The following is a 15549-nucleotide window of genomic DNA, read 5'->3' as shown; positions in this document are numbered from 1 at the left end:
GGCCACCGTGCTCGATCCTACATTTAAAGCCTACCTTGGATCTCTCTTTCCGGCAGACACAAGTCTGCTGGGGTTGAAAGACCTGCTGGTGACAAAATTGTCAAGTCAAGCGGAACGCGACCTGTCAACATCTCCTCCTTCACATTCTCCCGCAACTGGGGGTGCGAGGAAAAGGCTCAGAATTCCGAGCCCACCCGCTGGCGGTGATGCAGGGCAGTCTGGAGCGACTGCTGATGCTGACATCTGGTCCGGACTGAAGGACCTGACAACGATTACGGACATGTCGTCTACTGTCACTGCATATGATTCTCTCAACATTGATAGAATGGTGGAGGATTATATGAGTGACCGCATCCAAGTAGGCACGTCACACAGTCCGTACTTATACTGGCAGGAAAAAGAGGCAATTTGGAGGCCCTTGCACAAACTGGCTTTATTCTACCTAAGTTGCCCTCCCACAAGTGTGTACTCCGAAAGAGTGTTTAGTGCCGCCGCTCACCTTGTCAGCAATCGGCGTACGAGGTTACATCCAGAAAATGTGGAGAAGATGATGTTCATTAAAATGAATTATAATCAATTCCTCCGCGGAGACATTGACCAGCAGCAATTGCCTCCACAAAGTACACACGGAGCTGAGATGGTGGATTCCAGTGGATTCCAGTGGGGACGAATTGATAATCTGTGAGGAGGGGGATGTACACGGTGATATATCGGAGGGTGATGATGAGGTGGACATCTTGCCTCTGTAGAGCCAGTTTGTGCAAGGAGAGATTAATTGCTTCTTTTTTGGGGGGGTCCAAACCAACCCGTCATATCAGTCACAGTCGTGTGGCAGACCCTGTCACTGAAATGATGGGTTGGTTAAAGTGTCCTGTTTTGTTTATACAACATAAGGGTGGGTGGGAGGGCCCAAGGACAATTCCATCTTGCACCTCTTTTTTCTTTTCTTTTTCTTTGCATCATGTGCTGATTGGGGAGGGTTTTTTGGAAGGGACATCCTGCGTGACACTGCAGTGCCACTCCTAAATGGGCCCGGTGTTTGTGTCGGCCACTAGGGTCGCTAATCTTACTCACACAGTCAGCTACCTCATTGCGCCTCTTTTTTTCTTTGCGTCATGTGCTGTTTGGGGAGGGTTTTTTGGAAGGGACATCCTGCGTGACACTGCAGTGCCACTCCTAGATGGGCCCGGTGTTTGTGTCGGCCACTAGGGTCGCTAATCTTACTCACACAGCTACCTCATTGCGCCTCTTTTTTTCTTTGCGTCATGTGCTGTTTGGGGAGGTTTTTTGGAAGGGACATCCTGCGTGACACTGCAGTGCCACTCCTAGATGGGCCCGGTGTTTGTGTCGGCCACTAGGGTCGCTTATCTTACTCACACAGCGACCTCGGTGCAAATTTTAGGACTAAAAATAATATTGTGAGGTGTGAGGTATTCAGAATAGACTGAAAATGAGTGTAAATTATGGTTTTTGAGGTTAATAATACTTTGGGATCAAAATGACCCCCAAATTCTATGATTTAAGATGTTTTTTAGTGTTTTTTGAAAAAAACACCCGAATCCAAAACACACCCGAATCCGACAAAAAAAATTCGGTGAGGTTTTGCCAAAACGCGTTCGAACCCAAAACACGGCCGCGGAACCGAACCCAAAACCAAAACACAAAACCCGAAAAATTTCAGGCGCTCATCTCTAGTGTCTAGAACAGAGGTGGACTACAAATGTCTATCATTAATGTGCATATTTATTAACCTAGTTTAATTAACTTAGTTTAGTATTGAATGTACTGTATTAAAGGGCTTTTGGAGCAGTTTTCCAGAAAAACTGCTCCAAATCCTTTAATTCACTTTGGGGTTTTTTAATAACCAGATCGCATTTCCCATATTTGGGATCTACAATCTGGCTGAATTTACTAAAAAATATACCGCAGTGAGCCCTATACTTCTGCACAGTTCCTCTGCCCCTAGGGAAGCTGATCGGGTGTGGATCGTTGTGTCGACAGTAACTAGCTCGACAATCATTAGGTCGACAACTATTGGTCACAGTGACTAGGTTGACACATGGAATATGTTGAGTGTCGACACGCTCTTTAGGTCGACATGAGTCTTTGAAAAAAAATGTTGCTGTCCTTTTCTTCGTAAAGTGACCGGTAACCCCAATTAGTGCACCGTGTTTAACTCGCCATGCTGCGCTCAGCACAGGTTACTATTCCCAATCGTAGTCCACGTGGATTGTAATGTATGAAAAAGTAAAAAAATGAAGAAGAAAAAATGGTGAAAAACTCATGTCGACATTTTCACGTGTCGACATTTGTTATGTCGACCCTAGTGACCATGACGTTGACCTAAAGACTAGATACAAGCTGATCACTGTACAAAAATTATTAAAAAATACTTACCTACCCAAAGGACTCCCTGATGAGCAGCAGCCCCCCAGGAGGTCCGATCACCGATCCCTGGGTGTTGGTGAGTATGATCAGGGTTGGAGGTGAAGGGGGGCTCAATGCAACGGGGTGGAGGGTGTCGGCGGTGGTGGTCGCATCGGCGATGTTGGGCGTTGCACATAATTCAGGTATTTTCCGTAGAAAAAATACCCCAATTTGGCTGCGGACATGGCTTTCTAGCGAACTCTGTCCCTGCATGCGATAATTTATACGGTTGTGAGATATAATCAATTATCGCATTGCGGATTGGGTGGATTTTATCACAGCGCGTCCACATCCTCAAATGCGCATGGTGATAAATCGGCCCCTTAGTCCTTTGGTGTCCTATACTGGATACAAGAAAAAAGGGAAGATTCCAGGTGCACAGGGTGTAGACCTCATGGAATAAATCTGAAAATTTAATTTTTATTAATGTTTAAACATACTATTATAACACTGTGTGGAAGCAGAATATTTAAGATAAGAAAGTCTGGCAGATGTACTAAGCCTGGAGAAGTGATAAAGCCTGGAGAAGGGATAAAGCAGTGATAAGTGGAAGGTGATAACGCACCAGCCAATCAGCTCCTGTCATTTTTCAAATCCGTAATGATTGGCTGGTGCGTTATCATCTTCCACTTATCACTTCTTTATCACTTCTCCAGGGTTAATACAACTGCCCCAGTAAACTCATGATGAATATGTGCAGATCTTATAGTATTTACTGAAAGTCGCCCGTTGTGGTGAAGTGTCTGAGAGGTACAGTGTCTGTCATGTATATTCTCTTTGGCTAATCAGTTGATACTGTACCCCTATACTATTATCTATATGGATACTGTAGGTGGTTGGCGGACGTGATCTCTACGCTAATACTTCTCTTTGTCTTATGTTAAGTACCCCAACTCTCCCGCACGCTATACGCAATCAGTGGCGCAATATGAAGGAGTTTATAAGGTGTATCAATCCCACCTGTGTCAGTTGTATCTTTGATACAAATAGATGCCCCTTGGGCCTCCTTCATCACCCCCAACACAGTCACTGGACAACATAAAGCAATGCCTTCTTCGTCGACTTTATTCCGGAGAAAGGGGAGAGCAGGGCGTCTATCGCAGAGACCAGGCTGAAATATAAGGTAGTCTGTTCTTCCCGCCTTGTGATTTTGAGCTAGAATGTCCTTGTTTATTTATATTGTATCAATATTGCTGCGCCATACACAAATCCTGCTACCTTAAGGTGTTATTACAGGGCAAGTGTCTAAACATGGCTTGTTCTGTAACTGTAGCTTTACATAGCAATACATCTGGTCACTAACACGTGGGGTCATAGCCACTCACGGGGATTTCTGTCTATTCAGATAATGGGGGGAATGTATCAAAGTTTGGAGAAAAATAAAATGGAGAGAGATAAAGTACCAACCAATCAGCTCTTATAATTTTTCAAACACAGCCTCCACACTTTATCTCTCTCCATTGTTTGATAAATCTCCCTCGATATTTTATTCTGACGTTAGTAAGTGACATTAGCTGCAATATCTCTTTGAGGAGTTATCTTTTACAATGTATAATAAGAAATACATCTGAAATTAAAATTGATTCTCTTAATATAGAGTCATATTTATCACTGATCGTTAAATGTCACATTTTGAGATGAATGATATTTTCTGTTATACAGACAGTGAGTTATGGTAGTTAGAAGCTGTAAAAAATTACACCCCTATAAAATGTAATCCTGGTGCAAGCTTTGAAATTGAGGATGTTGATAAATCACAGTCATTACGAATCTAGACGCTAGATATAAAGTTTCATGTAGAGTATCTGAAGATAGGACATCTGTACATTTCTCTTTCCATAAGGACCATAGGTACTGTATGCAACAAGAACACGTGTAAGAGATACACATTGAATTGGAAACAGGTCTATAGATTCCATTATAGCAATTCTGCCATAAAATGTAAGCAAAGCAGAGAAGTTAACGCAGGACCCAGATGGGAATCATCAAACATACATATGACCGTGCATGTATGCTGTACACATCGCATAGCCAAATGGTAAATCCACCCTCGCCGTGCAGCTGATAAAGCATGGATGGGAATACCGTCACTGCAGACAGGTAAAGGGGAGAGCAACCAAATGGCAGCGCTCCTATATGCAGAGAACATAAATACTCTCAATTGTAGCAATCCTTTAATCTGTCCAAATGTACAGAACACGCTTTCATAGCAACTTTGACTAGAAAAATCATTAATGTACAGTATATATTTAATCAGCGGAGCAATGTTTTGTGAGAGCAACTACTCTGCAATGACAACACAGATTTTGATGGTTCCTGTGTCACTCGATAGGGTGTGTGATGTAGATGTGCAATCATGTTGCAGAATTTTGATAAGTGGTCAGGTTGCTGAGGAATAATGCATCAAAATTGAGCATTGAGTGGAGGGCGAATGCTTCTTCCCTTTCTGTAAATTGCGCCGAAGCTCTTGGCAATTTTTTTCTGACCTAAATTCAGTTGCTGTAATGACTCCTTTCTAACACTTTAGCTGATGTGGATGACTAGTGGAATTATTAAAACAACATTCTGTAAGTATGCAGCTGTGGTGATAGCACACAGACTCATGGCATACCGCGATAGTCTCATGGCACAGAGTCACATGGCACACAGCCTCATGGCATACAGCGATATTGCCCACAGTCTCATGGCACAGCGTCACATGGCACATAGTCTCATGACACACAGTCACATGGCACAGAGTCACATGGCACACAGCCTCATAGTATACAGTCTCATGGCATACAGCGATATGGCACACAGTCTCATGGCACAGTATCACATGGCACACAGCCTAATGGCACACAGCCTCATAGTACACAGACTCATGGCACCCAGCCTCATAGTACACAGCCTCATAGTACACAGTCTCATGGCACACAGCCTCATACTACACAGTCTCATGGCACACAGCCTCATAGTACACAGTCTCATGGCACACAGTCTCATAGTACACAGTCTCATGGCACAGAGCCTCATAGTACACAGTCTCATGGCACAGAGCCTCATAGTTGTAAATACCAAATTGCTTTCTAACAAATATTTAAAATGCCCGCTCTAATATATATTGTAGACTCCTGCACATCTTATTACCATGTGCCATGAATGTGTGCTATACATCGCAAAATACTGCATCCCGTAAGAGAAAACAATACACCCACACATTATCTGAGTTCCAAAGCTCATTGATGTATATATTTGTTATTAAAGGGATATGGATTCAATATATTACAATGTACAGTATACATATAGTTACAATGGTTACAATTCATACAGTAAGCAGTTAATACATACAGTTACAGTTCAGCAAATACATCACCATATCTTTCTCGTATAAAAGTCTTCCCTCCATATCACTCTCTCTCTCTCTGTAAATAAATACAGGAACTGGTCTAGAAGCACCTCCATCATCGTCTGGGAAAAAACAGCAACTAGCAACTGTGTGATCAGCAATGTGTTATCTAGTTTGGGGGAGGGAACTTTCTCATTCTGTTCGTATGCTAAACAGGTTCAGCCTTGAAGACATCAAAAGGGGCTGGCCTGAGTTTCCTGTCCATTGTCCTAATAAGAGTGATTTTAGCTTTCATACATTTAATCATAACTATTTGTTGCAATGTCCTACAACTTAATAACAAGTATCAAATTAATCTACACATTAATCTGCTTGCTTTAATACCAAATATGACAGGCCTATCTTGCTTCGTTCCAATAATACACATACATGACATTACTCAATGATATAATGTTAAATCATTATGATGTCTGGCGCTTGATATTATTATAATTATGTACTGTATGAAATAAGTGTCGAATCCATCTCTGTGGCATGTCCGTGTAAATGTGTGTGTTACCATATATTGCTGTGCTCGCTGCGCGTATTTGCAAGCATAGCGACTTATATGTGTAGAGTCTGTATGTTCTTTCTATGTAATATTTTGACTTCGACATAGTACACAGTCTCATGGCACACAGCCTCATGGCACACAGTCTCATGGCACAGAGCCTCATGGCACACAATCTCATGGCACAGAGCCTCATGGCACACAGTCTCATGGCACAGAGCCTCATGGCCCACAGCCTTATAGCACACAGTCTCATGGCACACAGTCTCATGGCATACATTGATATTGCCCACGGTCTCATGGCACAGAGCTTCATATCATACAGTGATATTGCAGACAGTCTCATGACACACAGTCTCATAGTGCAGTCTCCTGGTACACAGCCTCATAAGCAGTCTCATGACACAGTCTCCTGGTACACAGCCTCATGGCACAGAATCTCATAGCAAACAGCATCATGGCACACAGCCTCATGACACACAGGTACATGGCACACAGCCTCATAGCACACAGTATTACTGCCTGAGAGGAGGGTGGAGGGAGGTGCCACATAGCTGCATGCAGTACATTACACAGCCGCTGGCATGGAACTCACCGCACTCCTCCCTGTTAAAATATGGTGCGCTCTGTACATGTCTCCTTCTGTGTATCAGTCTATGAGAGCATCCCCAAGTGTTAGACCTCTAGTGCCAGGAGTCATTCGGAGGCGGAGTTATATGATGTAAGTTCCTGTTTCTCCATCTCAAAGAGTGTGACACACAGAGGCTGAGAGACCGAGTCCTGGTGTACAAGTGTGCAGAGCTGAGACTGGGAGCAAATCTCAGCTACAGAGACTCACAGTGTTCCAGTACATGCATCCTAGCTCCGGAGCTGATGCTGAGCCAGGCACCGCATCATCTTCTCTACAGTGGGAGTCAGACTGCACAGTCCTCCATGCTTCACCACCACAGACATCTCCTGATAAGTACCACTACCTAATGCTGTTACCTTGTGTGATATATCTGCTCCTGATTACCGCTATCAGTGTTACATCTGAGTCACTTGTGTTCACTAAATAAACCTGCGTTACTGTTTAAGTCACAAAGTGTGTGGACTGACGTCACTGCACCAGATAGCCCAGAATACTCTGCCAATATACTACTGGCAACGTGGAACCCTCCGTCTGCAGCAGCCTGTAGCCTGTCCCCCCTCTCTCCCCCTCCCCCAGGTACAGGGTGTACCCTCTCCAATGTCCTGAGGTCTTTATGGAGTATATTTCGAGTTTGCAAAATACAATAACTTGGCTGCCAAATTTCAGGTCATATGGCCCTCTCCTATTGTATATTCCTTCTATTCCTTATTCTCTTTTTGACACTTCAGCTGCAGTCCATAGAAGCCTGGTAGGGCTTACGATGAGAGAGGAAGTGGCTTTGGCTTCCTGTTGTGTGTGTGACTGACAGGTAGAACTGCCAATGGGAATTCACCGCCAGTCACAGTGAAGCCAGAGCAACTGCAACTAGCTCGCTGTGTGACAGATTTTACTAGGGGGGGGGCTGCAGTCCTGTAGCCCGTATGTAAAATCAGCCACTGGTCGTTAATAATAAAATGGATGTAGTCCAATATCCACCTGTTTTGCCTTCAGTTGTATCTTCTATCTATACATATTTGTATTTTTATTTTTGAAGGCACTTCGTATTGATAATATCGATGATACGTCTTGTTAGGATGTTTTTATATGCTCCTGTCTGTAACCTATATTGCATTTTATATTTCTTTGTTTATAAGTCTACTCCAATAAAACAACCGGTGCTGTGCTGAGGAGAAGAGCTGCAAGTGCTGCTGCCAGGTACGGGGAGCGGGGTTGGGGGCGGACTTGACACAGCCCAGCCCAGCAACCAACACCGCAGCACGGACAATGAGAAACGCAGCCGCGGGGTCCTTATACTGTTATTCAAAACGTGAAAATCCAAGGCCGGGATGTTGACATTTTGCCTCAATCCGAAAACCGAGCCCACTCAGTTCTATAATGTTGCCCCTCATTCTGTACCCTTCCTCAGCAGACACCATATTGTGGATGGGGATATTATAAAAATGGTACAAAGAGCAATTTTGTTCTACAGAATTTCCCTGGAACTTCTTCTACCTTCTACCAGAGATTCCTGCACAAATGTTATGTTGGGTGCTGGGTGCATCCTATGGCCTCGCTGGGCAATAGGGTAATCTTCCAGTCACCCCAAAAGCTGGAGGAAGGTGCCAATAGAACAATGACAGATCCATCCCCTTTGCCTTGTATCGGTCTCTTACCCCTTGTCACAGCCCTTCATACATGAGATCAGAATGTGAACTTTAAGTAGAGATGAGCGGGTCCGGTTTCTTGGAAACCAAACCCACCTGAAATTACACGATCCGAGGAGGTTACTTCATGGCTCGACCCTTTGCGCCATTTTCTGGATCCAAATCGGGCTGAACGTCATCAAACCGCTGTTGTATTCTCGTGGGGTTTGGATTCTATATCAAGTCCCGGTGCCCAGCGCCACATTCACTCTGGCTTTGGATGTTGTACAGCAGAGATGTGTCCATGCTGTCTGCTGCGACTCATACACGTATTGTGTAATGCTGTTGGTGAAAGTGAACCACAGTGCATCATTCTCTGTGACTCATACACGTATTGTGTGATGCTGTTGGTGAAAGTGAACCGCAGTGCATCATTCTCTGTAACTCATACACGTATTGTGTGACGCTGTTGGTGAAAGTGAACCACAGTGCATCATTCTCTGTGACTCATACACATATTGTTGTGTGACGCTATTGGTGGTACATTTTTGGTACAAATTGTGGTGTGTGCTGTATCTCTGTTGATACAAATGCAGTACGAACAATTGAGAGGAGATCAGCAGCCAAATACCAGTGCCGAATCTGCTGCCACTAGTCCTGACATTGCAAGTCCGTCAACATCATCTGCTAAGACCGATCCCCAATGGTATAGAGGGCATGTAAAATCAAAGAAGCAACATCAATTTACAGTGCTAAATAAAAAAAAAACAAGTACAGTTAGCTGAAGAGAAACATAAAATTAAGTGGCAAGGAAAGGCTAAGGCCTTGGCCTGTGTTTATGACTGGTGGTTCTGCATTTCATAATGATGATGTAAGCCCTTGTCCCATGTTGCCATGTGTAAGTCTGACCTTTCCAATACTGTACTGGAAGAGGAGTCTTCTTCCACCATTTGCGCACACTCTGTAAGTGTTGGGAGGAGCAGCGCAAGTAAACATGCTGACATTGAAATTGAGGATGCTTCTGTGGAATTGCACCAGGATGAGGATTATCAAGGGGGATGAAGTATGACAGCAGTCACCCAGTTGCACAGCGGATTACTGACGTCCTAACAACTATCCTGGTATTAGACACGTGTCCAGTATCCACCATTACTGCAGTGGGTTTTAGACAGTTGATTGATGTCTTGTGTCCCTTGTACCAAATACCATCTAGATTTCACTTAATTAGAAAAGCAATTCCCAGCAATGCTGATGACGATGACGACATCCTGCCTATGTAGAGCCAGTTTGTGCACTGCCCATTTCCAGCTTGTTTTGTGGGGGCCCAAACAAACCAATCATTTCAGCCACAGGTGACAGTCCCTGTCACTGAAATCATTGGTTTGTTAAACTTCGCATGTCCTATTTAATATACAACATAAGGGTGGGTGGGTGGCCCGGGTGGGTGGGTGGCCCCAAGGACAATTCCATCTTGCGCCTCTTTTGTTTGCACTATGTGCTCTTTGGAGAATTTTATTGGCATAGTTTATAAAACTGCCATCCTCTCTGCCACTGCAGTGCCACTCCTAGATGTGCCACGTGTTTGTGCCACCCACTTCTGTCGCTTAGCGGAGTCATCCAGCTACCTCAGTGCAACTTTTTGGCCTAAACTGAATAAAAACAATATTGTGAGCTATGAGGTGTTCAAAATAGACTGGAAATGAGTGGAAATGAATGTTATTGAGGATAATAATACTGTAGGAACAAAAACACTCCCAAATTCTGTTATTTTAGCAGTTGTTATGTTTTTTTTCAAAAAATTCCAGATCCAAAACCTGCAAAGGTGTTTTTGGCAAAACCAATAAAGATCCAAAACACGAAGGGGTTACAGATCCAAAACCAGAACACAAAACCCGTAAATTTTCATTCATTGATCTGGTGGGGGCCTGTGCCCAATAGTCTACAAATCTTGGCTATGTGGCATAAACACCATAAGGCTGATGGATAACTCTGTGCATTCGATAAACCCTTAACTCTTAACTTAACTCTAAAATAAAGACTCGGAGACTTAGATTTGGCAGAAATTGTTAGCTGATTTATTCAATAACTTGTAACTAAAAATGTCTGAATGAAGATTAACTAGTGGTGGCCAAGAAAGAACGGCTAACTTCTACCCCCAACCGATACGACTGTACCTAACTCAAAAACTCCTAAAACAACAAACGGTATCCACTCCACCTTATATCTTGACTACCCACCCGTCCGGGTGGTGTCGCTGTACCAGACCGGGTGATCCAGCAGGTGCCTATAGTCAACAAAGGTGAGTGCACCAACCAAACCAGCAATAATCATTAGAAACATCTAGATAATCCTAAAAACAATTAACCTGCCGTTCTTTCCAGCCAATCAGCCAACGCAACTATCCACCCCCAACTACCATAAAAAATGGGAGGGAGGGCGGAAAACACCAGAGAAAGAGGAAACTCCTCCTCTTCCCCAGCAATATGAACCAGCTAGATCCTGTCAGCCTGCATCCCTATTGGATGTCTAATCACATGTCCCCAGAGAGTCATCCCCAGCCCATGGATGTTTAACCCTCTCCATTCCTATTTCAGTCATTCCGTTCTTCGGAGGCAATAGAGGGATAAAGAGACACATCCATTAAGGGTAGGCGATGTCTCCTGCAAAAAGAACAGTTCAATGTTCAGGCAAAGACCAATGTGTGGCTATACAGTAATCCTTAGTAGAGTATTTTGCAGTGTCGGTAATGGATTTTTTAAGCATCACACAATGTAATTGTTTTTAAGTGAAGAGAAAATGGAGCATTTTGTGCAATATTTGTTCCTGAGTATAACATGCTGTTCTGAAGTTGCTTTATTTTTTAGGAAAATTAGTTAAAGCCAGCTACAATCCCATAACCGTACAGATTCATACAGTATGTCAAGTTAGGACAATGGGGGTCATTCTGAGTTGTTCGCTAGCTGTTTTCGTTCGCAGCGCAGCATTTAGTAAAAAAAGCGGCACTTCTGCACATGCGTAAGCGGCGCAATGCGCACGCGCGATGTACTTTCAGTATAGCCGAAGTAGTTTTACACAAGGTCTAGCAACGCTTTTCAGTCGCACTGCTGGCCGCAGAGTAACATAGTAACATAATAACATAGTATCTAAGGTTGAAAAAAGACAATTGTCCATCGAGTTCAACCTATTTGTGGTCTCCTATGCACGATTATTTTGTAGAAAATTTTGACTGAAGTTGATGACTGCCGTTACGTTTTACCCCTCTTTTTTATAATAACCACAGTGCGTGACTATGCCCCGTAACCCTGGATATCCTTATCCATTAGGAATTTATCTAACCCATTCTCAAAGGTGTTGACTGAGTCTGCCATTACAACTCCCTCAGGCAGGGAATTCCAAACACGTATCGTCCTTACCGTAAAAAAGCCTTTACGTCGTATTGTGCGGAATCTCCTCTCCTCTAACCTGAGCGAGTGTCCACGAGTTCTCTGTGTTGATCTAAACAAAATCAGGTCCTGCGCAAGATCTGTATAATGTCCTTTTATATATTTGTAAATGTTGATCATGTCCCCTCTTAATCTCCTCTTTTCCAGTGTAAACATGCCTAGTCTTGCAAGCCTTTCCTCGTATTCCAGCGTCTCCATACCCTTAATTAGTTTGGTCGCCCGTCTTTGAACCTTTTCTAGCTCCAGGATATCCTTTTTGTAGTAAGGTGCCCAGAATTGTACACAGTATTCAAGGTGTGGCCTCACAAGTGATTTATATAACGGGAGTATAATACTCTTGTCCCTAGCATCAATTCCCCGTTTTATGCATGCTAATATCTTATTAGCCTTCTTTGCTGCAGTCCTACTTTGGGTACTACTGCTTAGTTTGCTATCTATGAGGACACCTAAGTCCTTTTCCAGTACAGAATCCCCTAATTTTACCCCATTTAGTAGGTAGGTGTTATTTTTGTTCTTGTTACCACAGTGCATTACCTTACACTTGTCTGTATTGAAGCGCATTCTCCATTTCGCTGCCCAAGCTTCTAATTTAACTAAGTCGTTCTGAAGCGACTCAGCATCCTCCTCCGCATTTATAACTTTACACAATTTGGTATCATCTGCAAAAATTGACACCATGCTCTCTAGACCTTCTGTTAGGTCGTTAATGAAAATATTGAACAATAGCGGTCCTAATACTGAGCCTTGCGGAACACCACTTAGCACTTCAGTCCAAGTTGAAAAAGATCCATTAACCACAATGCGCTGCTCCCTATTATCTAACCAGTTTTTGACCCAAGTGCATATTGTGCTTCCTAGCCGTGATTCTTGTAGCTTGTAGATAAGTCTCATGTGTGGTACAGTGTCGAATGCTTTGGCAAAATCTAAAAAGATTACATCCACCTCTTTACCCTGATCTAGGTTTGCGCTTACTGTTTCATAAAATCCAAGTAAATTGGTTTGACAGGATCTGTCCTTCATAAACCCATGTTGATTCCTTTTAATGACCTTATTGACTTCAAGGAACTTCTGAATACTATCTCTTAGAACACCTTCCAATACTTTCCCCACTATAGATGTAAGACAAACTGGTCTATAATTACCTGGTTCAGCTTTACTTCCCTTTTTGAATACAGGCACTACTTCCGCTATACGCCAGTCTTTGGGAACCATACCTGATATTACTGAATCCTTAAAGATCAAAAATAGCGGTTTTGCAAGTTCAGAGTGAAGCTCCATTAGAATCCTTGGGTGAATACCATCGGGACCTGGTGACTTATTAATCTTTAAATGTTTTAATCGGTCACAGACTACTTCCTCGCATAAATACGTACCTATCAGTGGGATATTCTCATTATTGAGATTATGTGTTAGTCCCTGAATTGGGTCCTCTCTAGTAAATACTGTTGAAAAAAACTCATTTAGTGTATCCGCTATGTCATTATCATTTTTGCTTAAGACTCTCAACTTGTCTTTTAAAGGGACTATACTCTCCTTCTTTAATCTCTTGCTATTAATGTATTTAAATAATTTTTTGGGATTCGCTTTGCTTTCCTTTGCTACTAGTTTTTCTGTTTCTACTTTAGCCGCCCTTATTTCCTTTTTGCATATTTTGTTACATTCCTTATAGTGCTGAAATTACTCTGCTTCCCCGTCAGATTTGCATTTTTTAAATGCTCTCCTTTTCTTGCCCATAAGTTCCTTTATCTTTTTGTTAAGCCACATCGGTTTATGATTTTTATAACTTTTTTTGCTGCTCGTAGGAATAAATTTGAGTGTATTTTTAGCTAGCAGGGATTTTAGTACCTCCCATTTCTCCGTAGTATTTTTTCCTAAAAACAAACCTTCCCATTCAATATCCCTGAAAAATACCCTCATCTTTTCAAAATTCGCTTTGCTAAAGTTTAGAGTCCTAGTTGAGCCAGTATAGGGCTGTTTATGAAAACTGATATTGAATGTGACCATATTGTGGTCGCTGTTTTCTATGGGTTCCCCTACTATAATGCCTGATACCAAATCCCCATTGTTTGTTAATACCAGGTCTAAGATTGCATTGTACCTAGTTGGTTCCTCAATTAGTTGAACTAAGTAATTATCATTAAGTGTGTTTAAAAACATATTGCCCCTAGCAGTATCACATGAATCGTTTTTCCAGTATATCTCTGGATAGTTAAAATCTCCCATCACTACTATGTCTCCTACTCCTGCTGCTCTTTCAATTTGCTTTAGTAACAATTCCTCATCAGATGCGTTGATACCAGGCGGCCTATAGCATACACCCAATACTAACTTTTTTATTCCTTTTTTCCCGCATGCAATTTCTACCCATAATGTCTCAACAGTGTCTACAGTCCCCTCCTGAATATCTTCCCGTATATCAGGTTTTAAAAAACGTAAAAGACACACCCCTCCACCCTTTTTATTTAGTCTGTCTCTCCTAAATAGTGTATAGCCCTCTAGATTGACTGTCCAATCATGAGATTCGTCCCACCAAGTTTCAGTAATGCCTATATCATACTGTTTGCTTGCTGCACGTATTTCTAGTTCGCCCTTTTTACCAGTAATGCTTCTAGCGTTTACATACATACAACTAAGATAAGTATTTTCCCTTGCGTTAGGGACATCTTTCACCTTATGTAGCAATGATGACCTGTAATCGTCATTGGTTAGTGCTTTGGTAAAATCTCTTTTAGTACCCATGTTAGTAACCTTACCGCCTGCTCTTACCCTCCCCCCAACTTCTCCCCCATTTCGTTTACTACCGCCATCCCCACTATTCTCACTGCATGACCCGTAGTTTCTAGCTAATCCCTCCCCCCAGGCTCCTAGTTTAAAATCTCCTCCAACCTTCTAACCATCCTTCCCCCCAGCACCGCTGCCCCCTCCTCAGTCAGGTGCAATCCGTCACAACAAAAGAGATGGCGCCTGACTGAGAAGTCCGCCCAGTGTTCCAGGAACACAAACCCCTCTTTCCTGCACCAATCCCTAAGCCACACATTTACCTCCCTAATCTCCCTCTGCCTCCCTGGACTAGCGCGTGGCACGGGTAATATTTCGGAGAATATTACCTTAGATGTCCTTGCCTTAAGTTTCTTTCCTAAGTCCGTATAGTCTTTCTTAAGGACATCCCACCTTCCACTAACTTTGTCATTGGTGCCAACGTGCACCAAGACCGCCGGGTCTTTCCCAGCCCCTCCCAACAATCTATCTACCCGGTCCGCGATGTGCCATACCCGAGCACCCGGGAGACAACAGACTGTACGGCGATCACGGTCCCGGTAGCAGATTGCCCTATCTGCCTTCCTGATGATAGAATCCCCTACCACCACCATCTGACTAGGTACCTCACTATCTTTTATCCCAACTGCGCCAGAGGGACTGCTCCTCTGGATGCTAGAGGTAGCAGTCTCCTCTGGCACCGTCATTTCTTCACTATCATCCTCCGATTCCTCGTCCAGTCGGGCAAATTTGTTCGGGTTTGATAGTTCGGAGATGTCGATCCTCCCCCT

Source organism: Pseudophryne corroboree, chromosome 9, assembly GCF_028390025.1.
Source record: "Pseudophryne corroboree isolate aPseCor3 chromosome 9, aPseCor3.hap2, whole genome shotgun sequence".
Lineage (NCBI taxonomy): Eukaryota > Metazoa > Chordata > Amphibia > Anura > Myobatrachidae > Pseudophryne > Pseudophryne corroboree.
The sequence above is the reverse complement of the archived record's forward strand: the minus strand, read 5'-3'. Positions refer to the sequence as shown.